The sequence below is a fragment of the Ambystoma mexicanum genome, chromosome 5p, assembly GCF_040938575.1.
Source record: "Ambystoma mexicanum isolate Mex_15411 chromosome 5p, UKY_AmexF1_1, whole genome shotgun sequence".
Lineage (NCBI taxonomy): Eukaryota > Metazoa > Chordata > Amphibia > Caudata > Ambystomatidae > Ambystoma > Ambystoma mexicanum.
In genome coordinates this window covers 1,331,311,101-1,331,336,137 of record NC_090930.1, presented here as the reverse complement: position 1 = coordinate 1,331,336,137, position 25,037 = coordinate 1,331,311,101, and the positions used below count along the sequence as shown (strand labels likewise).

Here is a 25,037-nt window from a genome sequence, read left to right as displayed (position 1 = left end):
ATTTGTTTAACCATTTATTGAATTCACACAGAATCATACGGGCAAAGATGTTCCCTGGGCAATCCAAGAGAGCAATCGGTCTACAAGATGTTGGGTTTGTACGATCTCCTTTCGTGAATATGGGGAGAATCACAGATGTTTTCCAAGAGGAGGGTATAATTCCGGTTCTCATGATGTCAGAGAATATAAGCTGTAAGATATCTGCCCATATAACCTTATTCTGCTTGATCAATGAATTATGAAGACCATCCTGGCCAGAAGCTCGGTAGGTGCTTAACTTGGATATATAGTGTAATATATCCTCTAAGTCAAAATTTACCGTGTGATCCACATCAATTTCATCCCACTCTAAACAAGTCTCTGGCAATGGAGTCCGATAGATGTTATCAAAATAGGATATCCAAATGCATTCCGGGATGGGATTGATCTGGACTGTTGTCTGATGCTTATGGCAAGTAGTATTCAAATTCCACCAGACGATTTCATAATAATCTGTTTTAACATGGCCTCACCATCACGCTGATATTGGAGGGCACGACGACCCAAATGCCATCTTTTATATGATTTTTTCAGTTGTTTTATCTGCTCAAGATTGAACGCTAAGGATTCAATTGGGTCCCTTAACAACATCTTTATGTGTTTTCTTAAGTCCCTCTTCCTATGTTTTACCTCTATATCAAAGTTGTGAATATGATTAAAGTGGCCCCCGTGTGCATAGGAGCCTTTGGATGAAAATAATTGCATAGCATGGATATAACAAGGGCTGTCAGAAACATTGGAATCACCGTATGAATCGCTCAAATTTTGCTTGTAGCGAAGTAATTTGGTTCTGGATCACATTATACGGTTACCCGCAATACTGACTAATAAACTCGTTGTGTTTAAATTAACGGGCCTGGATTGTATCAACGGCCAATTGCAAGTCAAACTTAGTTGACTGTGATTGCTCATTATTGTAGCTTTTATATTGAGGGATAAAACTTTAGAAAAAAACTGGTTGTTGACATAAATGTAATCAAACGTGGAGTGACAGCTCTCATTATGCCATGTAGCCCTAGGGGGAACATCTCCCTGAACTGAACCATTCAGCATTACAAAATTTCTATTGGCCATCAGCGTTAACCATCGATGTTCATTGGTTGTTCTAGATGATGTAGATTTGGACATTAAGTGCATATTCAAATCACCCATGATAAAAGAATCCTTGATGGAATTATCCAATAGAAGCTGATCCATGATGCTGTTAAATTGATCAAAGAATTCATCCGAGGTAAGGTATTTCCTACCCCAGTAGATATTTACTATGGCACAGTGAGTCACTCCTCGTCGTATTTTTATAATTTGGAAACAAGGCGACGAGTTTTTATCCTTGCGAAAAGCCATCATTAGGCCTACCATCGGTCTGCCCATTGAAGGTGCAATGGCAGGAACCAAATAAATGTCATAAAGATCCCAGACTGGAGCTGTTCGAAGCCAGGTCTCCTCGAGGACTATAATGTCATACTGTAAAAGATCCTTACATTTGCTGTTGATGAGATGTTTAAATCCCCTAGTGTTCCAGGAGACAAGGCTAACACTATCAACTATCTGGGATTGTTATGATCTTCCACCATGGCTTCGATTCACCCATGCATCATTAGAACTTGGTTCAGAATTCATTTGAGAAACACTTTTGTTCCCGTAATTTCTAGTTTGAGGTAGAATTGATTTAACCATGATTTGCTCCTGCACATACACATCTTGACACAAGATAAAGCCTAGATTGTAAAAGGCTGTCTGAGCTAACCATAAAGTGTTAAGTATCACACCCAATCGGATTTACAGTCGTGCCTCCGTGAGGTCGGGGGGATTTACAAATTCAACCAAATCAATGTCTGCTGAGGTAAGGTCTTCTAATGCAGTTATTTCCGCGCAGATGTTGAGCACACTAGCCCGGTTCAGATCATATTTAGTGAAGGGATGCCTCGACATTTGATCAGTAAGCGCTGATTTTTTTTAAATTGAGGTTGACCCTTAGTGGTGGAAAGAGATGATCTTGGCTCAACATTAGGCACTGAATTTAACCTACCATCTGATGATTGTGGGGGTGCCACATTAGAGCTCATGCTCATCTGTGATTCATAGGCCCGGCTCAACAACCCCAGAACTTTCAGAAGCGGTTCAACATTCGGGTAAGTGATTTGCAGCGATTGACTGGCATCATTGATCAACCCTTGCTTTGATAGCAGCATGAGCTGTTTGAAGTTTTCGTTTTCCTTGTTATAATTTGCAAAAGAGGCTCATATCTCGTTTCGTAGCTCTTGCAAAGTACACTCTGTATTTGTAGCTAACCCTTCGTGTGTTTGATGATTGTCAGAAAGCGAATTACCTTCTGGCATTGAGGCGGTATCCGCGATAGTTGGTGCCGCTTGAATACCTGTAAACACTTTTATTTGTGACTTCTTCACTATTTCTGCTGATAGTGTAGAAGCTATTGATTTTGAATTCAAATTAGAACTTGGAGCTTTCAGAAAAGACGAGGAGGTTGAAACAGCCAGTAAGTCATCCAACGGTTTGTATGTTAGTGACTCCTTTCTTTGCAACTGAATGTCCTGTTTGAGGTGCAAACGTCTTTTTTTTTAGCTGCCATTAGTAATCTTGATGCTTTCTTGTTTTTAATTCTACTAGACACTTCATTAGGAATTTGCATTGAATTGGATACATCGTTAAGCTTTATGATGTTTGAGGAAGAAGTTTTAGTGTTGATGAACATCAGGGCCAAAGTGGTTATTGGTATTTTCAGGGGAAGCTAAATGGTTACGGATGGGCCTTCCTTCGAAGTTGTTTGAGTATCTTCCTGAGGACCATCAATAACAACAATGTTGGGACAAATTGCAGATGGTACGTGCTCTTTTGGAACGGAATGGATGGAAATTACCTTTTCAGCTATGTCTGTCTGGGTACACTGACTGATATGGTCAGATGACAAATTAGTAACAGGTTGAAACTTCATTCCTATCGCACGAAAAATATTTTCATGAGATTGCTGAATAAGGTCTGTCTGTTTTTTTACTTTCTCATCTAGCGTCTCATATAGCTTTGCCAGGGAAAGTAGCGCCGTGTTCATAGCAGTTAAAGTGTTGTTAAGGGCAGGCGCTTCAGGGAAAGAGAACCTATTTTCATTGTAATTGGCCTGTGGATCTCGTATGAAATATGGATGATTGCCAATGGGTTCATGATATTGGGTGTGCCTAGGAGTGGGCACTACAAAAGAGAGTGATCGATTGGAAACACTAGAAGGTGACTTATCGAACATGGCAGGTGATTTATACAGCTCTTGTTTATCCTTATCATCAAGTTTACCCTGCAGAATGGAATTAGTCTCGCTAATGGGCAAGCTCTGTCTAGCAGAGTCATCATTAAGTTGTATCAAATCACCTGTATTAGAGCAGATGTATTGCACATCAGGAGTAGCAGGTACATGAGAACTTGATATATTCATAAAGTCAATTGCCTCGGCATCAACTTCACCAACTAGTGTCATTTTCTCATATTCATTTCTTAACAAACACTGTGCCTGTACTGAGCACAAAGGGGGATTTTTTAATGGTGATCCAGTTGAAGCCACTGGTAATTTAGCATCGGGTCCAGGAATTTGGGTTACACATATTTCACCCGATTTACATGCTAAAGCAATAGAAGCATCAGCTAATTCTTTACTGGGCATGTTCAGAGTATTTCACATTCAACTTGTGTACATTTTCCTGGTCTGGAGCTTTCTGAGGAGGTATAGCACCAGACAAGGAGCACAATGATTTTAGTTTTGGAACAAAAGTTGTCTCTATAGAGGGTGCATTTTGTTTCTTCACACCATCTGTTTGACAAAAGGAACGAATATCAACATTCAGCGAGATTGACCTTTTTTTTCTCTTGATTCTCTTTTAGTCTCTTCGCAAAGAAGATCTTTCGAGAATCGATGGGCGAGATGTTATATAAATCAGCACCAATTTTTGGCATGCCTGATTTTAAAGACTTCATAGAAGTAGATATGGTGCAAGGTGTATAAGAGAAAAGATACACACAATGCGTACCTTTAAGAGAGAAGATCAAACTAAAAGGCAAAAAGAAAAATGTAAATTGCCAGTAAGCCTCGCGGCCCCCCCCGCTGCCGCGCGGCTAAGCAGCAAAGCGGTACTTATCTCGGTACTTGCCAGAGATGCGTGGGCGCGATGCGCGTACTTTCTGTTTCAAATACACAATCCAATGAAAGGGCCAGAACACAGGCCAATCCCAGAGCGGCAGAGGCGGTCCAAGTTTGTTAGTGTCAATCAAGCTATGAAAAAAACAAAGTAGAGTCAGTAAAATGTTCGAGCAAATGTTCGAGCGTTGTGCAAGGCAGGGGGCAATGTGCACAATCAGTCACCTGGTAGGAACAGGTCTCAGCACTTCTCCGCAATTGGAAACACAAAGCTTCAGCTTGCTTTCTGTTTCAAATACACAATCCAATGAAAGGGCCAGAACACAGGCCAATCCCAGAGCGGCAGAGGCGGTCCGAGTTTGTTAGTGTCAATCATGCTGGTGGGAACAGGTCTCCAGCACTTCTCTGCCACAGGGAAACACAAAGCTTCAGCCAAAGGAACAGCAGACTGAGCAGCAATGAGAACCGCGGCAAAGCGGTACTTATCTCGGTACTTGCCTGAGTATCTTTTAAAGAGCCAGGAAAAATAAGTGCAGAGGCAGAAGTTGCAGAATATCCCTGACCTATTCCACACCCAATGATGCCTTGTTTGCGGATGACGATGGCCACCATAAAGGTGGTGACTCATCTAAGTCTAGGCTGTACAACATGGTTTTAGAAAGCAGTGATACAGAGGAGGAGGACAATGCCACAGTTACAGAGATAAGTGGGAAGGACAAAGCCGCTCTTCCACCTTTGCACAGTCTTCCAAAGACAGACTGAAAGATCTAGGAGGGCAAAACTATATAGCATGTGTGAGGCACAGCACCAACTATGGGGCTGCCGTTAGCACCTTCATGGCCAGAAAAGCATAGAATGACTTGCTGTCTTGCTCTAGTGTGACAGAAAGAGTCTTCTTTATACTACAGGCCAAAGACTGGAAAGATCTCACCACATGCACACTCTGCAAAAAAACTCTTTTCAAGCAGAAAGTCTAGGACCAAGTTGTAGGTTGGGTACCTCATATTTGTGACGTATGTTGCTACACCATCCTCAGGGCTGGGGTCAACCTAGGGCACCTTTACTGAAGCCTTCTCATTCAAAACTAGTCAGAATACCACCCTTAGGGGGTCATTAGGAGGTTGGAGGTAGCCATGGCTCTTTTAGCGCCATAGCTACCCCCTTACCACATATCAGGTCTGGGTTCCCTGAATGGGGAATTACCGGGCCATTTCAACCTTGGGGGACCCGGTATTTCCCCATTCAGGGAACCCATTCCCATTCAAGCCGCCATAGGGCTCAAAGGGAATGGGGACCATGCTAACAACGGGCCCGTTGTCAGCATGCCGGTCCTTTAGCAGCTCCCACGAAGGGCACCTGGTAAAACCAGCCGCCCTTACCGGGACCCACTAAAAGACCTCTTAATGCGGCGGAAAGGGGTTAATGGCACCGGCACCATTATCGGCACCGTTAACCCCTTACCGCCAACCTTGTAATGACCCCCTTACTCTATCTTGTAATCCCACAAAATGCTGACGGCCATAGTGCTGACTGACGAGTTATAGGAGCGACTATCGTTCTGTTCCTCAGTCCGGCTCCTTCGATTTTATGGCCACAATAGTGCACAGAAAGATATCTTCCAGGGAGCACACAGCAGTTTTCCTGCAAATGCTTTAATTTTTCCATGTGAAAAGAGTGCATTTTTTGCCTACTCCAGTCCCTGATAGTCACAAGAGCATAACAATTTGAAACACCTTGTGCACATTTCAACTGCAATACTCTGCTGTTTCCAATTTTCATGTTTTGTTCTGTGATGGTTTAACCCATTATATTGCTTATTTTGCAGCACTGGGAAAGAGCCTTGCATTACTCATCCAACCTTTGGCCTGATTGGCTGATGGGAAGAGTTTCCTACATCCACCTCTCAGTGCCCCATTAGAAGAAGAATGTTTTCTGTCTACATGCGGGAGTTAGCAGGAAACCTCCGATTCTGACACCTACTTGTTGTGTCATAACACCTCACCTCACCTTCTAAGTCTTACATGTTTGGCTTCGACTTCATTCCGCCCAGGCAATATTGACACTGAATTTAAAGGTGGCTTGAAACAAATTCCATTCACCTCTAACATGTCAAATACAGATTGTCTTTCGTCCATCCATTCCAGTTGGCAACGTGTGCATGCTGCAGATGAAAGATGCACATGTGCACTGCATGAGAAGATGGGATGGAACATAATTAATTGGATTTCTTGCATTTGAGGACTTTATGGCAGTGTCACAAGTTGTCAACTAGCAACCAGGTAGGCCAATGTGTGGTCCATTATTTTATTCCAATTTGAATTAGCTTTAGTTCCAATTAATTTCTAAACTTTTCTCTCTAATTGGTTTCACTTTGTAGAGAGTGGTGCTACTAAACTGCTTTGGTAACTCACTGTGAACCTCCTGACAATTGGAGATCTACTCTTGCAATGTCTGAATCCTCTCCTTCTGGCTCAGTGAGCTGTCACCCCATCTGCCCTTGTCCTACTTTCTTGACGCATGCCCATTCAGTCAGTTACAAGAGGGTAGGGTGTTGGCATGCGCTCTTGCATGACATCTTGAACTACCATGTGGTTCAGCTCCCTCTGACTAATGGTGATCTGGAAATACAGGCAGTTCATGCCTGCATGACACAATACTTTGTCCGCTGTGCTTGTCCAAATATCTCTCCACCCACAGGACTACCACCACCACAAACAACAGCACCACCAAGCTGTGGAGGATGGGACATGCTGGAGACAGGAGAAAGTGTCATTGGGCTATAACACGCACATATGAATATTAGTTAGAACATGCTTGCATTTCATGTGTTTGTGCACTGCTTTATCCCCCAAGAAGCAACCTCTCTTGTGTGTACCCCATTGTGACATTTTTTATGTGTTGCACATGCCAGCCCATTCCATCCCTCCTCACAGTCTTCCCCATTGGCAAACTGAAGTATACCCAGGTCCATGGCAAGGTGGGCACTGTCCAGGCCCAGGGTCGAGATGCAACTTGACAAGGGACACATATGCCTGCAATACCCCCTTGAAAGAGCATGCATAGATGCCTTGGCTTCTCCAACCTCTTGAGACACCTGTTGGGTGTGCCTGTCTCCTCCAACTCCTGCTCTTCAGATTTCTTCTGTGCCACCACCTACAACCTCTCGTCATATGTTTCTGAGCAGCTCAACATCTCTGCTGCACCCACCCCCTGCTGTACCACCATCTCCTCTCCATTTTCAGAACTGGTTAAGGCATTTGCAGTTAAAACTCTTGTATTTGCCATTATAATGTCCCTTCTGCATTAAATCAAACATTGCCTAACATTCCCCTCCAGTCATTCCCAATAGCACCGGCAGAAGGACCCACTAAATAATATTTGCCTCCTACATCACTACTTCTGCCTCCTCCCATGCTGGCAATGGCAAATGGTAGATTGACTCCTATTCTTCCCGATTCATGCCCCAACGATCTCAGGCAACACTAGCGCTGGTTCCATTCACCTGGAAACTACAAGGCTTTCCAGGTCCTCGTGTATCTCTTTGGAGACAAACTGATCACCATTGCCTGTGACTATCGTCTTTGGATAGCCTTCCCTCTTGCATTACTCTTTGAAACAGGTTATAGCTGACTTTGTAGTTATCTCTGCCATTGGGCGCGTAGTCCACTATGTCAGTAGCATAATTGTGATCCACTGGAAGGTGTTCCATTGGTCCTATGAAACTCCCTAATTGATCCCATTCAATTTTGGGCCATTCTACTGTTCCCAATGGCACAATTCCTGTCACAATTCCCTTGCCTCCTTCCTTGCAGAGGGTGCAGTTGACCAGAGTTCTCGCTGTTTGTGTGTCGATTTGAGGCCAGCGATAATGTTCCCTTATTCTTCTTTTCAAGAGTGTCACTGATGCGTGTCCTTCAGGCCCCAGCCATATTATCTTGCTTCTGAGGCTGGTGGGAGGAGTCAATGAGTTTCCTCTCATTAGTCCTCTTTTCTGCTCGTGTAGTTCTGTTTGTATGTTCCAGTAGCTGTGCATTCTTTCTCCTGGCCCCTTTTCCGGGTGTACTCCAGCATCTTCATTATGCTTTCGGCTTTTCCTGGTTCTCCGTGCCATTCTTCCGAGGTTATGCCGTGATCACCTTGTTCAGCATTATCTGCAATGGACGCAACTATGCATTCCTCTTTCAAATATGGTCCTTCCCCTTCTTTAGCATTGGTAATCTTGATAGATATTCCGCTTGTCTATTTTCCCATCCCGGTGTGTTCCCTGTCTGAAAGATATACTCTTGCATTTTCAATGCTAGTCTCATGATCTTTGGTGTCTGATTGCCTGGGCTCCTGGGTCCAAATATATTTACTAACGGCAAACCTTCTTCCCCATGTGCATGATAGCATCCCTTTTTCTATCACCAAATCATGTTGGTCTGTGCTCGTCAAGGCTTTTGATGCAAATGCTATATGTTTCCTTTTGTGCCTGCTCCCTTCCCATATACACTCGCACCTATGGCTTTGATTGTTCTGTTTCTTGCATCAAATGTTTTGAGATTTTGTGCATCTATAATGTCCTTTTCATATGGTTAAATGTCAACCTGCATTAATCTGCCCATTCAAATGTATCTCTTTTTTTCAAGAAATCTCCTTTGAACCCTTCTGTCTTGTTGGAAAACCCTTTTACGAACTTAGCATAATAGTCTGCTATCCCCATTAAGGACTTTAACTGATCTTTTGTCTGTGGTTCCTGGGCTTGTGCAATATCTTGCACCAAGTTCTCCTTCGGTTCCATCTCTGCTGCACCTGCTGTGTACCCTAGGAAATCCAGTTTTTCTTTGCGCAGCTCACATTTCTCTCTTTTCAGACAGAATCCTTTCCTCCTCAATCACTCCAGCACCTTATCTAGAGCAGCATCATACGTTTTTGTCATGCCATAGATTACCATGTTGTCCTGAAATAACTTCTCTATGCCCTGCAATGTTTTGGTACTGATTCTCTGGAAGATCGATGCCGCTGAGCGCAATCCCAGTGGCATACATTTCTACTGGTACATGATGTGATATGATATTTATAGAATGATATTTAGAACGCGCCTAATACCCAGAGGTTGCTAAGCACGTACCCGGGGATCAAACCTGTGTTGCTCTGTGTCGTCTTGCTTCCAAGTCGAGCACGTTGCCCCTGAACTATCCTCCCGAGACATGCCATATGGAGTCACAAACACTGCCAAAAATGTCTTGACGTAGGGTATGGTTTGACTTGGTGATACGTGTTAACTATGTCTAATTTTGAAAATATGACGGCTCCTTGCAAGGATGGCATCATCTTCAATATGTTTGGCAAAGGGAAATTGTCACTTACCACCCCTTGATTCAGTGCTCTCAGGTCTATGCACCTTCTGCACTTGTCAGACCTGTCCCTTCTAGTGTTTACCACTGAGCTAAGCCATTATGTGGTTTCCACTGTCTCAATTATGATTCCTTCCAGTAGTTTTTTCAACATCTCCTGCAGTTCGTCTCTTGCAGTGACTGAGACTGGTGTTAGTTTTTCCTTGACCAGAGTGGCTCCTTCTCTTAATTTAATCATGTTCATGTACCCCTTTACTATCCCTATAGTGTCCTCAAATATTTCGGAATATTTTCTAATTTGTCCGGCTCATTCTCATTTGTTATGCCATTAATTGTTCTTTGGCGTTCTGATCCAGCTTGGTGTCCATTTCAGCATGTTGCTGCCATCCCAGGAGGGCATCTCCTACATCTGTGACGTAAACTCATGCTTTGGTTTTCCTGCCTTTGAACTCGATGTCTGTCTTGAAGTATGCTAATATTTTTATTTCTTTGCCACTGTCGGCTCCTGGTTTTGAGCTGTATTTGTTGAGCATTGGTAATACTCTCTTCCACCTCTGTTCGTACGGTTCTTTTGATATTATTGTGAGGTTGGATCCTGAGTCGGTCATCATCCTTATGGTCTCTCCTTCCAGTCGCACCTCACAGTGTGGTTTTTCTTTCCTCCCCTTTTTTCTTGATAGCATTGATACTAAGTATTTTGATTGGTTTGGGTTCAGATTCTTCTTCAGAGTCTTCGCTCTCACTCATTTCTCTTTTCACTTGCTTCACCATTTTGTTTCTGCAGATTCTTGCGAAATGACCTATCATTTGGCATTTCACACACTTTCTTCCTCACACACGACAGTCTTTGTCCTGTGTTGCGTTTCTGCGCACACCACATTTGTATAACTCTCAGATTCCTGGGTTTCTACTCTCCTTGGTCTGTTGCTCCTCTGTCTTACTTTGTTGATTTGCATGACTTCTTTCTCTGCATTCTGTTTTTGTTCCTTTTCTTTTTCCGGCATACTTTCTTCCATGCTGTGTTCTATATTCAGGATTTGTTTTAGCATGGGGGTTTTGCATCGCAGCATCTTTTCTTGTATTTTTGAACTGCATGCTGAGTCATGTTGGTTGTCTCTCCTTGTGCTTCTCTGTGCCCCTCTCTGCCTGATGCTCTCTCGATACGTGGATTCCTCGCTTCCTGTGTGTGTGTGTGCTCTTCCTTCCTTTTCTTCAAGTTGATCCCTTCCTCATTGCCATTGTAGGAACCTCTGTCATAGATTTAAACTCACACAAATGGAAGTTGCAAATATGATGTTTTATTATGCATCCTCAACAGTAACATTCATAATTTCTTATTATATATCTCTAAGTGCGCAGATAAGCAATTCTGAAGGAGCTGTGTGTGGAGCTTTCTACTCTACCACCCTCCATGCTCTTTCTGCGATGTCCCGCCCCCTGGCTGCATCACTGCACCCCCCCCCCCCCGACATGATGACGGTGAGCCCAGTGTCCTGCATTGTGGCACAGGTAGTTGTCTTCACTACAGGATCCATTTGGTTTGAGCTGTGAGTAAGAATGCATGGAGGTTCGCCAAGCCTTAGTTGTAAGAGCTCCTTTTTGTTTACTATTGGCAGTGCTTTATTTAATTTCCAAATTGATTTTTTTTATTTATTGGCCCAAAAAGCAATGTATCATTCTCCTCTATCCAACCTATGACGGAACTGTTGAAGAGGGTGACCCTCAACAAAGAGGAGATACGTCCAATCTCCTTGAAAGTAAGCACAGCGGTTAGGGAGTGTTTCTTGGCGAAGACTCTTTTATAACATTGGTCATTGTAAATTAGGAGGAACAGTTATAGACTGTTGTCTGTAAGAGATTCTTTTGTCTGCCTTGCATAGTGCATAGATATAGCATCTGCCTATGCTAGTTATTTTTATTTACAAAGGCCGCCATGATGCATGGTTACACACTGGCATAAATAGTTTTGGCCCAGAAAAAAGCTTCAGCATTTCTCTCCATGCACCCCAGGTTCTGCTAACCTTAACGAGAAAGACCAGCAACACAAAGTAGGCACATTCGATATCCCTGAAAAATGACTGGTCAGTGAATAATGGCACGGTTTCTGTTGTAGGATTTGCATATGTAGCATTAGGAAAATACTCCATAATGCTAGTACTTAAAAATAAGGGCTTTACTAATTGTGGGCCAGTTCTGTTGGACCTAATATGATGCTGTCCTAAACTCTCCATCACTATTTTGTTAAATCAACTACTCTGAGAGCAAAATTCTTGAATGGTTTGAATACACCCCGATGTAACTGGTCTTAGTCCCCATTTAGGAATCCATATGACTCCATGGGGATTTTGGCACAATTACCACCAGCGGCAATTCCACTCGGGGTAATTCTGACGATTAGTCCAGTGTTTGGTTGTAAAACAGAGAAATTACCTCCATCATTTTGCTGGAGGTTTTACCTCCATCTTACCACCAAAGTTATAGTATGGTGCGGCGGTAATATGGCAATAATGCAGTGGTAACGGAGTTACAGTGGTGTTACCTCCGTTTTTTCTGCACCACCGTATTTGCAGTGAGGCCCATAGGCTTAATAGTGCCACCCATAAGTATTTTAACATGTGTTAACTTGTCCTGATGAAATTGTTTTGTCATATGTGAATTTCACGGAATACATTTAGGGCAAATATTGAAATTTAAAAGTCATAATTCTTCAATGTGGCATCACCAGAGAGAGTTTTGAAGGTCATAATCCTTTGTGGTGACATCACAACCTCTTGCACGTTGACCTACGGCACTCTGCTGCCTGACACTAATATGAACACTCACCTTCCCTGCTCTCTCCCACTTCACAAAAAGCCTCAGAAAAGCTACCTCCAACAGTAAGGAAGCAGGGGCATGGCCCCTCAACGCCTCTGAAAAATGAACACAGATGTCACTAAAAAAAGTGCAGCATCACTTTCCTGCTGACACTGCTCCCTCCAGCACACAATATGACACACAACCCATCCCACCTCAAGCCAACTATGAAACCAAGAAAGAATGCCTTCCCTTTCTACCGGCTCCCAGTCAGCCGAGGCGATTTAGTGGGAGACAGCAACAATTGATCATTAGAAACCATATACAACATAAATTAATATATGGCTGACTATCATATCCCACCTTGGCATTCTGGGAAACATCATAGGATGCTCGAGATTCACTTTCGTTGTCTATCAGATGTGACTCAGAGCCCCTTGGTGGAATAGTTCACCACAGCTTATTGTCAACAACGAATTGCCCATTATAATCCCCCAACAATTAAAATTATAGACACATAAAAAATAAAATAAACCTGTTAGATACAGCACCAAATTCTTAAAACACAATACATATTCAATAAGAATTGGACATTTAAAATACCCATCTAATATATAAAATGGCCAAATATTATTGTCATTACATTGTGTTAATAGCCCAGAAAAAACATGCAAAGCTATTCCATAGTTAAAACTCACACGTCAGAGGTTGAATAGCCGATAATGTTAACACAGACTTGAGAGTTCACATTGGGAATATACATTTTGAATGCAGCTGATTGCCATAAACCTCAAGTGGTGCACCTAATCATCCCGAAATTAACTGTCAGATTTCCTTTTGGAATGCTTTTAGCAAGGGGTAGCATTTTCAGATGAAATTTTATGTAATTCAATCTATACGAAAAAGGTTTGATTATGCCTACACATTTTTCAATTCCCCAGTTGTCTAGTGTAGGTGCTGCTCATATTTTTCAATATGACAGTCCCCAGGGCCCATTCCTGATATTTGGACTTGATTCTATTAGTCGTCCTTGTATTAATCTGTGATGGGTTGATTACAATTGAAAGCAGGTTCAGAGAATATGAAACCTCCTTATTATAAGGTGGAGGTCAGACAGGTAAGTTACAGACTTCTTCATTAACAAGACAACTTCGTGCAGCGTATGAGTAAACAAGGTCCTCCAGCCTCCTTCACCTCTCTCGATCCTCCTTCAACAAACTCCCACAGGCCTTAACTTAAGTGTCTTAACAGAACGGGCAAGTCACTCTGTGTGTTGTGTGGCATTTCGTGAGAGTAGGTAGAAGACTACCTGCCGTAATCAGGAATTCCAGGAATGCGCCGGATCCATGTTTAGTCTGTGCAGCTTGTCCGACCACAAGGTTTGTGAATGCAAGCGTCGGCGGGCCTCTGGGAAACCAAGTAGCTATAATATCTATAATATAATATGTCTCCCGAAATGCCACACAACACATGGAGTGACTTGCCCGTTCTGTTAAGACACTTGGGCTTTGCAACCAACTTGGTCTCCAGGTTATGAGATTCCAGCAGCATATGACAAGCTGATTCCTGGAATATGCTAAGATATTGAACACAGATGCCATTGCATTTCACCACTTAAGGACACCGTGATTCACCCTTCATCCACATTTGGATTTTCGGCTTACTTACCTTATAGCTGCAGCAACTTAAGACTGACAATCAGTCTCCCTTTATATATGAATTGAGGTGCCCCCACAAGAACCTAGCCAGGTTGTATGTGATTTCCCTTTCCCCAATTTGAACCTCTGAATTGGATTTTGCCCATGAACATCTTTCTCCTGACTAATGTTCCTCATTTATTTGTACAAAAACAGGAACATGTTGAGACTACTGTACTCTGGATGCTAGCAGAGACATTCACAACACTTTCTTTTTCTTAATGGTTATTGTGTTGAAGAGTATACACAATGGGCCTCATTCCGAGTCGGGCGGTAAGGGTTAACGGTCACCGGTAACGAGACCGGTGCCGTTAAACCCTTACCGCCCTATTCCGAGTTCCCTTTGCGGGTTGGAACTTAACACCTGCTTTTTGCAGGCGTTAAAAAACCAACCCGCAAAGGGACCTTGGAGCTAATTACGGCACCGTAATTTACGGTGCCGTAATTAGCACCTTCCCCATCCCCATTGAGCCCTATGGGGCAAAAATGGGAATGGGGAAGGGCCCATGGTGAATGGGGAATTACCGACCCCGCCAACCTTGGAATGGGGCGGTAATTCCGCCATTCACCATGGCGGAGTCGGAGAGATAACGGCGTCAACCAAGGCGCAAATAGCGCCTTGGTTAACGCCAGGGTCGGAATGAGGCCCAATGACTGAGAAGCATTAGCTAATTACAGATTGATTTGTTGCCTAACAATCCATTAATTGAGGTTGACGTTTTCCTGTTACCAATGTTTTAGACTTATTCTCAATGTTAGGGGGCCTTGATGATAACCCTCATTTAACTGTTTAATACTTCTTTTAACCAGTGTTTCAGATTTATTAAAATATTTGTATTTGTGAATTGTTTATGAACTCACCAATTCATTTTGATTACCACTGTTACCTGTGATGTTCTACTCTATCCCATTGTTTCTAAAATATCTACCCACCCCGGGCCTAGATAGAGTGCACACTCCCAACCCTCGTTGGCCTAGCGTGTACCGGGATTCCTCTTAGATCCCTGTTGTTTCTTATAGCTGAACCCTCAAAGCAACAGCCTCTCATGGGCTAGTACTAGTGGAACAAAACAGCTATTGAAGGTAGCAACAATACCACTTTCTTTCACAATGTAGATTCTGAAACTAAGGGAACTAAGGTGCAGGTGACTCTGGCACTAAATGATAATGCCATTTTCTGCCTCCTGAGCGCCCTCTTTGTTACGGATATTAATGTGCCAAATAGACCAATCAGTAAGTCAAGGAACTCAGTGGTAGAAACAGTGCATTTCGCAAAGATCCAGTGCCAAGGGCCCTTTAAACGTGTCTCACAGTGACTCACTTTACACGTTGTGCTGTTATTAAGGTTCCACTCTAGATCAGGAGACACCAACAAATTGCAGACCTATTACACGTGCCCCTTTTCTTCTAAAAGTCTTGATAAAGTAGCTACCAAACAACTTCAGATACATATTGAAGACAACGAAATGCGTGGGTACTTCAATCTTCATTCAGACTCAATGGGAACACAAAACCTACCAACATATTTGTCAAAGAAAACCTGCTACTGATTCTGGATCACCTTATGCTGCTGAATATTTTGGTGGCCTTTGATACCCTTGACCACTCCATCCTATCACAAGTACAGATGGCGGATTGAATAGCATCTTCCTTCAATGATAGAATGTCTAGGGGAATATCTGTATAGTTTAACTCTGGAACTGAACTAGTGATATGTGGTTTCACTCAGGGTACGTCCATTTCTCCCCTTCTGTTCAATTTCTAAATTGAAACCCCGTATGATTTATTAGCCGGGAGACATATTCCATAATTATTCAGATGATTCCAAAATTGATATTGAGTTGGATGATTATTAAGAATTTAATATGCAAAGTAACCAGTTCATCATCTCCTAGGTGGATACTTGAATGAAAGAAAACTTGCAGCCTTTTCCTTGCCTTTTGCCCAAATTATTGTATACCTACAGTCTGTGACAAATCCAAGGACTTTGGCCCTTCTCCTTAAAGAGGAGCCACCCACTTTGGGACTAGGAAGATGAGTGCACTATGCAAGATACTTCTTAGGGGACAGGACAAGCAGATCTCACTGGGGGTGACCCCCCTTAGAGGACAAGGAAGTCCCGAGTTACGATTTGAATAACCTTTATTTTTGAGACAGAGTCTCCATGGTTTATGATATATATAATAGTCATACCATTTCATGAGGACAAAGGCCCATTAACTGGGAAGGGCTTGGTTGCTCACCCCACTCTGTTGATCTCCGAACGCGGAAGCAATCATGCTTTCTCTCTTGCCACATAGGGGAACTTAAAATCACACAAGATCATACCTACGAGGGAAGAACAGTAAGTCTGAATGAGTCTGCATGCAGGCAGAGCCTATGCTGTTATACTGGGTCGATCGAACCTGGATCCTGTTTTTAAGGCCTGAAACCAAACAATACAAATAGCTATATTATTGAGATTGTAGAGATAAAACAAGCATAATGACTTTATGGATTTTATTCCATAGTCATTATACTTGTCCAGGCCTTAACAACAGTGGGTTGGCTAATGGTGTAAGCTTTTAGTTTAGTTACTTATGTAGTCTCTCTTGAATTAGTTGATTGAGAGTTAATTAGCTAATGTGCTATTTATTTACAAATATAGGAACACATTTCTTACTCGCCTGAAGAAGGATACTATATCTGAAGTGCATTATATTAGAAGGAGGAAAGACAAATCCAAATTGTTGATACCTGATCTTTTTCTTTAAAAAGAGAACAATTGGTGGACAATACCTTTGAATGAATGATGAAACATGTGAAAATATGTAAACGCACTATAGAAAAAATATAAATTTGTATTGTAGAATAATCACTTTTGTTTGCTAAATTGAATTGTTTGAGTACAATTTTTATAATTTGATATACGTTCAATAAATATGTAGTTCATAATGGACTGAATAGAATGTTACATATCAACTTTTTATATTTGTTTAATTCATAGAGGGAAGGTTTATCCGATACGAGTGACTTTCCCGTTCAGTTTGAGTAGGCATTTTTTGCCAATCTCAACAGCCTCTCCCAGACTCCTTATATATATATTGTAAAAAAAGAAGAGCCTTCATAGAAAGCACGTCAGGTGGAATGCACTCCTGAGGGCAACTGAGAAGTACCAGTGTCCACTCAGCAATAAAGGGACATCATTTCAATTCCAGGGAGCACAAAAATCCTTTATTGATGCATGTGCGTGGGAGAAGAAGAAACCTGGACAGAAAATGACGCATTTTGCGGTGTTCAGACCACTTGATCACGTAGGTAGGGTGAATACAGATGATGGGCTTCATTTTAAACCTTAACAACTCTATGACAGTGTATAGATTGACCACATTCCCATGACAACACATTCTTAGTATCGAAAAGCAGCCATATTTAAACATAATAAAACAGCATAGTGCAAATGCATGTAGTAGGCATAATTCCTCTTGAGACTAGAATAAGTATCACCATGAACTACCGCGTACCAAATGGAGGAAATTAGCCATCTAGATTCATAAATAAAATGTCTTGCAATGTAAATACGTCACATAAAATTATTTAGCCATAAACAATGTAATTTGAGCTGCTTATTAAGCATCTTCTCTATTTATGTGCTTATAAAGCCTCAATAGGCAATAGCAACCATATAGATGGAAAGAATCACTTAAACAGGGTTGTTACAGCTCTGTGTCCTTACTCACAAAAAGAGGGAGACTAAACTCGTGCATAACCTCCTGATGAAAATGATGTGCTCATTACCGTAGGTCAAAATAAGATGTGCCTCCCGGTGTCTGTGTTTTTTTCTTTCATGGTGTCTGATACCAATAGTAAAGAGCGATCAATGTCTGTGGCTTCCAAAAAGTCTCTCTCAAGTATTTTTTTGGGGTAACCCTGATGTTTAAACTTTTGTGCCATCATGGCACATTCGCTATCAAAAGTGTCAATTTTCTAACAGTTCTATGTATGCAAATTAATTCCTCATATGGGATACTCCACTGCAGGTGGGGTGGTTGCTCTTCGTGTGGAGTGGTATATTGGAACTGGTCGGCTTCCTGTACAAACTGGTGTTCAATTCGCCATGAGCCACAGTAACAAGAATGTCCAAGAATACGATAGCAGTCTTGCTGTGGCTCTCAGGGAATTTCAAATTGAGTTTGTTAATGTTTAGTATCTTAACAAAGTCCAACCATTCCAAACTGGTACCTTCCCAAATAACAAACAAATCATCAATATAACATAGCCATAAGGCTATCTTTGCTGTATATTGACTATATCTGGAATGCCAAACCACAAACTTCTCCCGCCAGCCCAATGTCAAATTGGCATATGGATGGGCAAAAGTGGTGCCCATAGCCGTGCCTTGAAGTTGAATAAAAAACTCTTTGTTAAAAAGGAACCAGTTATTTGTCAGACAAAGAATATTCATCTCAAGTATCATGCGCCCATGTTGAAGATAATTCATGGATCTGGTATGCAAAATATGTTCGCATGCATTAAGGCCATCAGAGTGTTTGATTGATGCGTAGAGAGAGACTACATCTAATGTCGTGAGTAAATAGGTAGATTTCCATGGTACACCTTCTATACGACGCAACAAATCTTTGGTATCTTTTAAATATGAAGGCAAGGTAGTCACGAAAGATACCAATATCTGGTCTATGTATCTTGAGATATTTTCCAACTGGGCCCCACATAGTGTTACAATTTGTCTGCCCGGGGCCTTGTCAAGCTCTTGTGCACTTTGGGCAGTTAATAAATCATTAGAATAACAGGAAATTTAGGATGTAAGAATGTACATATATCTTCATCCAACAGGTCTCTCTCTTTCCATTTTTGTAAAAGTTCACATAGTTTGTTACTCAATTTTGCATAGCAGTCTTTGTCCATTAGTTGTCTTTGGGCCTCTTTTATATATTCTTCACGATTCATGATTACTACATGTGTCCTTTTGTCTGACGGTTTAATAATATAATCCGTCATAGCATCCAGTTGTGTAACCGTGCGTTATTGTAAATGGGTTACATTTTTTCTGAGAGGAACCCATTTTTTACTGATCTTTTTGAAGTCATTGACAACCAACTCCTGGAAAGCCTCTGCATGCCCTCCCGGGTTGAACATTGGATTAAATCTAGATTTTACTTTTAGATCAGTCTTACCTTGCCAAATTGTGTCAATATTCATTGATTCCCATTCTTGATCCAGAATGTCGACAGAATTTGTATCTTCGGTTTCCAAATGCTCAAGGTTACCTAGAGTTAGCTAGATCCTTGGGGGCTGGGCTTGGGTTTAGATTTGGATGGGTTTGTGGCAAAGAATTTTTTTAATCTGACTTAGCGCATGTACTTGTCAAAATCGATGCAAGTTTCAGCATACTTGTACAACGATGTGGGGCAGAAGTTGAGACCCAAATTCAGGACTTGTGTTTATTCAAGGGTGAGTGGACGGGATGACAGATATATAATGGACATATCTGATGATTCCATAGTCATTTGAGTTATTTCTTTACTCCAAAGCATGTTAGCCGCTCCGATCTGCCCATATTTGATGTTGATGCAATGCCTTCCCCTCCTTGGTTTTTTCTTCCTCTTTGGCCTGGGGGTTTTCCTCTTCCTCTGCCTCTTGTTTTCTTGCCATTGTTGAGTCTTCCTTCCATGCCCAACAGTCTCATTTCCTCAAAAAAAATAAGCTTTCTAGAGGGCTGTTCACTCTCACATACGGAAGTGTCTACATCGGAGGATGATAGATTCGTAGAACTAAAACTGGTGGGATTAGATGGTTGAATGGGAAGCTTTTGTCATAAAGTGTCAAAGCATTTAGCAAAAGTCAACACCCTCCCCTGTTCATAATAATTTTTATCACAAATGAATTTTCTTTGTTTTCTCAATGTTATATCCTCCTCAAACTTTTTATATCCCTTCTCCATGCTGATATGGATGGTCTTGCCCTCTTCACTTGTGTCTAAGTTCTGTAATTGCTCCTCTGTTTCTTGAATTATGTCCAGGATTTTATGACGATTCATTCTGGCATAATTAATTAATTAATTAAAATATTCAAGAAGGTTACCGAACAAGTGTTGCTGGACTCTCCCCATTCTTGCAGCATGGCTGTGTCTTGTTCTTCGAAAGAGGGTGTGGTGAGGATACGTAAACCTCTTGGATTGCGTCCCACATCGATATAATTTTGAAGAGAGTGCTCCTCCCACCACTTGCTAATCTCTCGTCATCGTAATTCCTCCAAGTCCCTTAACAGTCTAACTTCATTATTAGGCTCTACCTCCAAAGGTTGTTCCTTGGGTGTAGTGTTATTAGTGATTGGTTGCCTCTCACAGAAAAGTGAGGCAGCTTGTACTTTTCGCAGGTTCTCCCTCTCCTGTTGTGATGTCATAATTGGTGTGCACAGTGCTGTCTGGATGCTGATGTGCCCTTTAACATGAACCAATGTTCGCTCTCATGCGCAAACAGTCTCAATCATATGAATGAACTGTATTTTCTTTGACGGACTGTCTAAAAAGCACAAAGCCCATGTAGATAAACAGAAAGAGTGCACTAGTCCAAACCTACTGCAGGAAATGGGTGTTCCCCGTGTCTTCAATGTGGCGAGTACCCAATCCGCAATGTCGGCAAGTTGCTGCTATGCGCACTGTCTCTGATGCTTCGTGACACGTAGTTGCTGTAGACAATCCGGAGCGCACAAGCAACCCCAACTGCGGATCAAATGTACATTGCTATGTGCTTCTGTTTGATGGGCGGGTGCAAATTCCAGCGCCGTTGAGCCCTCTGTGCGAAAATATTTTTAAAAAAGAAGAGCCTCCATAGAAAGCACATCAGGTGGAATGCACTCCTGAGGGCAGCTGAGACGTACCATTGTCCGCTCAGCAATAAAGGGACATCACTTTGATTCCAGGCAGCACAAAAATCCTTTATTGCTGCATGTACGTCGGAGAAGAAGAAACCTGGACAGAAAACGACGTGTTTCACAGTGTTCTGACTGCTTGATCACATAGGTAGGGTGAACACAGATATTGGACTTCATTTCAAACCTTAACAACTCTATGGTAGTGTATAAAATGACCACATTCCCATGACAACACATTCTTAGTATCAAAAAGCGGCCATATTTAAACATAATAAAACAGCGTAGTGCAAATGCATGTAGTAGGCATAATTCCTCTTGAGACTAGAATAAGTATAACCATGAACTATCGCGTACCAAATGGAGGAAATTAGCCATCTAGATTCATAAATAAAATGTCTTGCAACGTAAATACGTTGCATAAAATTATTTAGCCATAAACAATGTAATTTGAGCTGCTTATTAAGCATGTTCTCTATTTATGTGCTTATAAAGCCACAATAGGCAATAGCAACCATTTAGTTGGAAAGAACGGCTTAGACAGGGTGGTTACAGCTCTGTGTCCTTACTCACAAAAAGAGGGAGACTAAACACGTGCAAGTGCGGTCCGAAATGGGCACAATGCTATTCCTCTATGTGGGATGCAGCAGTCTAAATGCTCTCACAGTCTACTACATAATTTACGTATGAGCAAGCTATTAATGTTCATGAGAATATCGCCTATGATGGAAAGTGGACAAATGGACAGTGCAAATTCGCAAAGCAGCAATATGAAGAAATATGCAAAATATGCAAAAGCAGCAGTAATTGCCGAAAGCAGCAGCAATAAAGTGCATAGTGCTCTCCGTCCATGCATGCAATACCACAAATAAAAAACGGCATAGTTCATGTCCTTGAGAGATACTAATTGATATCCATACAATCAAACTGTAATAAGGTTGTCATTACCACACATTGGTATATTAGAGGTGGTGTGACCCTCTAAAATATATCTCGCAGAACAAGGGATGAATACATGGGCTGCTATAAGTTAAACAACCTATCAATGTTAAAGTGCATAGTGCAAAAAAAAAATGTGGTTTCTAAAATTGTACTACACTGTACAGGTTTTATGAATAATGTGTTTATTCAAAAATCAATAGTCAATGATGATGACTCCCCTGTCTACTGTAGTTCATTGATTTTCTTTTTGCCCATGTATTACTTTTAATTTAATTCATATTTGTAAAGTTGAAGTGGGCTATTGTAAAATTTCATGCTAGACCAGCAGACCCAGGCACATGCATGCCTGGGTTTGCTTTGAATCATTCAGGGGTGAACATATTTGGGCTCATTAGGAGTTTGCCAGTAAACTGGAGGTTATGCTGATAAATTACTGACCAACTTCTTTACTGTTACCAACACTCTGTCTCTTGGCATTTCTATCGGATTACGAGTAGTTAGGTGGCAGAGTAAATACCCATTTTTGGAGACATAGAACACCAGGGGGATTGCTGTCAGAATTAACAGCAAGAAGTAATTCTGTGCAATAAATCAGACTAATGGCCTTAAAGTGGAAGATGTGTCTGCAGAATCCTGCTGGAGGTAAATCCTCCACTTGAAAGTCAAACTCAGAATTCACTAGTTTCGTAAAAGCAGCAGTTATTTGGATACCACTACATCAAACATTGGTGGTAATAGAATTACCACCACTTTTTACGGCACTGCTGTACTCATAGTGAGTCCCATTGAGTGGTATTTTAGCTGTCAAATTTGCTACAAAAGTGGTAGAAGTCTTTTAAATTGGGTGTGGGGGGTGCGGGACATTCCAGAGCACATCATGGATTTGCCTTCTAATGAATGTCTTACTAGCATCTCCAGAACTAAAGTTATGTTACATTCTCCATCAGGCTATCCATTTCAAAGTAAACAAACAGGCTTCAATTCATTTTAACATCATGAATCTGGGGGTAGAGCAACTGTCTCATTTAAACTTAGGGACAGTGCCAAAGTAGAGATAAAGCTATGTCATATGGCCCTAGCTACACCCCGGAACTACTTCGCACTTTTGATGTCAATATCATTCTATCTCCATGGAGGAGAAAATGGCTCCCTAAGTGGACGAGACTGGGAACAGGCACTTTTGGAGAAGATGTATGAGAAAAGGAAAGACTTTAATGCAGATAGTTAGCAGATGAGATCCTTTGTTGTGTGGAACTCCAGCGAAGCCAATAGGCCAAATGCCACAAAGAAGACTACTTTGGTAATCTTGGTTATTACTGCACATTGCTTTCTTCTTAACACCACCTGACTTCCTGCAAAATCTAGCACTCTGTGTATGAAGAAGCAAAGGAAGTAAAATATGCAATGGTGACATGGATTGACATTCAGCAGGTGTTTTAAGAAGGTCTAATTAATCCCCTGTTAGGGTTTGACTATATTTGGGGGTGAAACTCCCCTTCTTGTGAACACCCGTTTGTAATTGTCAAGGAACAGAAGACTGATAAACCTTCTAAAAGGAAGAAGACCTGAGTTTTAGCAGTTCTTCCCCTAAGGCAGCTCCCCTCTACAACCTCTGGGGAACGATAGAAGAGACAGAGGTGAGTACTGGCAGAAAGGCTTGGCTAATACTGAAGACTGCTAGCAGCCGGGTTCCTCGCCTAGTTTGGATTCGGCCCTGCAAGCATATCTAAGAGTATTTATAGGATCTCGGAAAAACTAAGAAAGCATAATTTTTCTTCATGGGGCCTGGCAAAAGGATGTAGTGCAGGCTTGAATCAAGAAATGCTTTCTTGATTCAAGCCACATTGAGCCGACCAAACCGACATTGAAATACTGTTAAGCTCCTGATGTACACCAGTGACCCCACCACCTATGCTCTGAGCTATCCAGTCGCACCATGAAATGGACACCGCTTGCAGCTGATATCACACATTTGAGACCAACTCAATGCTTTGAACCGTCAAGACAGAACTGCCTTCTTTTTCATCATCAAACTACAGTTCGCACTATTGGCAAAGTGCTAGGTCGACCAGCTTGATGTAGTCCAGCCACTAACAAAAGATTATGGCACAGTTTTGAATGGACTGTTCTAGGGTCTGCATTCCTGGCCCCAATACCTTGCACCATACAGACAGACAGGAAGCCATTCCCTACCTTAAAAGACATTCTGAAAGTAATAGTTTTGAATTCCTGCAATTATGTTATTTTTTCCTTCCTCTTATCACTTACACCGAGACTCATCGGCATATTTGCATATTATATTTTCTTGATTTTTTATTTGTTTTACAGTGCTGGGATTGTTTAGTGTTTTGACCACTTATCAGTGTATAAGTAAAGTAACTCTATTTTTTAAGTACTCTGTGTGGATACTCATTTTGTTTTGGTACCACTTTGTAATTGTTAGGAGGCTTCCATTCTAGTTCACACATCCCCAGAGAGTATAACCCACCCTCATCCGATGCTACTTTAAAGCTAAAGTAGGCATGCATGCATTCATTTGTTCTGTTTAGGCCTTTATGGCTGGATAACGGCTGCACTGATAGTATTGTGGGGTGAACCATTAGGTTTAGAAACCAGCACTCTGCACTGTAAAATTGATGGGAATTAGTCATTTGATCACAGAAATATGTCAACATGAATTGCTTATTGTTGTGTTTGTACCTATTATGTAGGGAGGCTAAAGTCTGTAACACACATGTCTTAGAAACCTTATTTTCATGCATGTGGAACCAAGAAAAATGTCAACAATAAGAACCTTTTTTCTTGTTGCCATCATAAAAAATATAACACTGCAGTAATTTCAAACAACAAGGCACTTGATTGTGTACCTTCTTCCAACACTCCAGTTTTAAATAGTTAACAACAAAAATGACTGCAATAAACTGCATGCCACTCCCCAATTCGTATTCATTCCCACTCAAATGCATAGAATATAATAAAGAATGGTTTAAATGTTCCCTAAACCATTGAGTCAATTCGTTTTCTTATTAACTTGGATAATTATTTTTCATTTTATAGTTCACCTTTTTTCTATTCCTGATAGTCAAATTGTTAAGCAGTATTGGGCCACATTTCAACTTCTCCAATGTGGTAAAAAAGCGGTGGCAATTCCGTTACCGAAACATTTGATGGTGACGGAAATACTGCCTCTTTAACAGCACTGCCGAATTCTAAGTTTGGCGG

At 41.6% G+C, this 25,037-nt stretch overlaps 1 protein-coding gene across 1 annotated transcript in view; it reads right to left on the bottom strand.

Annotated features, from left to right (window-relative positions):
• ADCY2 (adenylate cyclase 2) overlaps positions 1 to 25,037 on the bottom strand; it is a 3,241,403-nt gene that overhangs the window by 1,383,487 nt on the left and 1,832,879 nt on the right. The window lies entirely within an intron of this gene.